Source organism: Poecilia formosa, unplaced genomic scaffold (assembly GCF_000485575.1).
Source record: "Poecilia formosa unplaced genomic scaffold, Poecilia_formosa-5.1.2 Scaffold82, whole genome shotgun sequence".
Lineage (NCBI taxonomy): Eukaryota > Metazoa > Chordata > Actinopteri > Cyprinodontiformes > Poeciliidae > Poecilia > Poecilia formosa.
In genome coordinates, this window is record NW_006800021.1 from 1916642 (window position 1) to 1918463 (window position 1822).

At 39.7% G+C, this 1822-nt stretch overlaps 1 protein-coding gene and 2 long non-coding RNA genes across 4 annotated transcripts in view; 1 reads left to right on the forward strand and 2 right to left on the reverse strand.

The window, feature by feature from the left end:
- Window positions 1-1822, reverse strand: part of LOC107836760 (uncharacterized) — a 573704-nt gene that overhangs the window by 310185 nt on the left and 261697 nt on the right. The gene's annotated exons all lie outside the window — the stretch shown is intronic.
- The window catches only part of ggt5a (gamma-glutamyltransferase 5a), an 11574-nt gene that overhangs the window by 8298 nt on the left and 1454 nt on the right, over window positions 1-1822 (forward strand). The window lies entirely within an intron of this gene.
- LOC107836759 (uncharacterized) overlaps window positions 1-1822 on the reverse strand; it is a 21991-nt gene that overhangs the window by 3043 nt on the left and 17126 nt on the right. Inside the window, exon 2 of the long non-coding RNA XR_001662712.1 lies at window positions 803-804. This is a non-coding gene — a long non-coding RNA (uncharacterized LOC107836759). The remainder of the gene's footprint in view (window positions 1-802; window positions 805-1822) is intronic.

Genomic DNA, 1822 nt, shown 5'->3' on the forward strand with positions numbered 1-1822 from the left:
CATAACTTTTACATATTTGGATTTTGGCCAGATTCCACTTTTTCATTGTCAAGTTGAAGATGAGCTCAGATTGAGTTCATGCCATGTAACGTCCCACCTCATAACATAAAGGAAGAGACTGATCTTTAAGTTGATGTGATCAGTTTTTACAGATCTACTTGTATAAAGACATATACTGGTGTTTTTCACACTAGTATGTGTGAAAGAATATTTCACACATAACTTGAAATGTTCCTGTAATTTCTGATTATGATTTACAGATAACGAAAACCTAGAATTCAGTCTCAGAATTAGAATGGTGTGAAAAAGGTCATTAATAGAAACTCATGATGTCGCAGCCTAATCAGCTAATTAAGATGAGCGCATCGTCAGCCGGGCGGACCTGTTGCGCTGTGTAATGTTTTTACAGCAGGTCCACTCCAGACTGCTGCTGAAATCTGCCTGACTGGAGTGGGAAACTTGCATGTATGTTTACTGATTTTATTGTGTCACCTCTAACCCTCCATAGAAACCGGTGTGAATTTTCCAGGGACATGCTGCAATGAGGCGGCTCGGCGGTAGATGGCGCCACTGCTGCGCTTCTGTGCCCGGGCATCATGAAGCCGCAGAGCCCGAGGAAAGGATCCGAGGGGAGGGGTTCACTTTCCCCTTACTTGTCTTCGTCATGGCGGTGGTGTGAGCGGAGCTGCCAAAGTTGTGAGGAAGCGTCACATAAACCTTTTTTAATTGGATAGATTTTTCCCTCTTTGTTTAATCAGACTTCAGCCTCATTCATTCCGTGTGTTTGGGATGGTTTCCACACGGCTTCCCCTTGTCTACTCCTGTTTAATGGTTTAATGGTTAATGGTTTGGTATTAATTTGCCACGTAGCTGGCAGCCTTTCTGTGTCAGATTGCTGGCTGACAGAGCTGCTGGCTGAACTTTTCCTTCCAATTAAACATTAAAACGGAACCAATTAAAGAACCAAAATAGTCTTCTTCTGCAAATCCCAAATATTTCTATTTATTTATGTGGTTTTAAACTAAAAGCCACAAACCTACAGCTTTCAGAAGTTATGCTCAAGTGATTTTGTATGTTTTTGACCTGAAATGTCAAATTAGGAGTACATTTTAGGCTTTTATCATTGAAAACTGTCACAAAGTGTTTTAATAATTCTGGAGTAATTGTTACCTAACCAAGAAATATTTGATTTTAAAATATGTTATGAACAAAACCCTACAAAGAAAGCATGCATTCAATCCCACAACCCCTTAACTTTACAACCTTTAAATAAAATGCAGTCAGTTGTCTTCAGAACTGGTAATCTGGATATCACACAGTTTGCTTGTCAGACATTTATAAATAAGAAATGTAATTTTCCTTCCTCTTTGCAAATATGTTCAAATAAAACTACAATAAAGTACAGTGAAAAATATTCAAAGTATGAACAACATTTGCAAGTCATGTATGCTGCAATCTGATACTTTAACTGGCCCAGTGACTGCGGGTGGAAAAAGGAGGAAAACTGAAGAGAGCCTGGAAATACATTAGGGACAGGAAACTTCACAAAAACAGAAAAAAGGGAAATTTGCATAAATATTCTCCTTCTTAATAATAAAACAGAATTTGATAAGAGACATTGAACACAAGATGAGGCACATAAAGATCAACTCCATGTCTTTCTTGATTTGGCGCTCCGCTGGAAGCGTTTCCAATCATTCCTCTTGTTCTCCTGACAGTGATCGTTCTGAACTGCAGTTGTCTGTGTTGTCACTCATTGCTTTTGTTGTGTTTCCAGGGTAGCGGCCCCCCCTCCTCCATGGGCCCCGTTGTACTGCAGTCT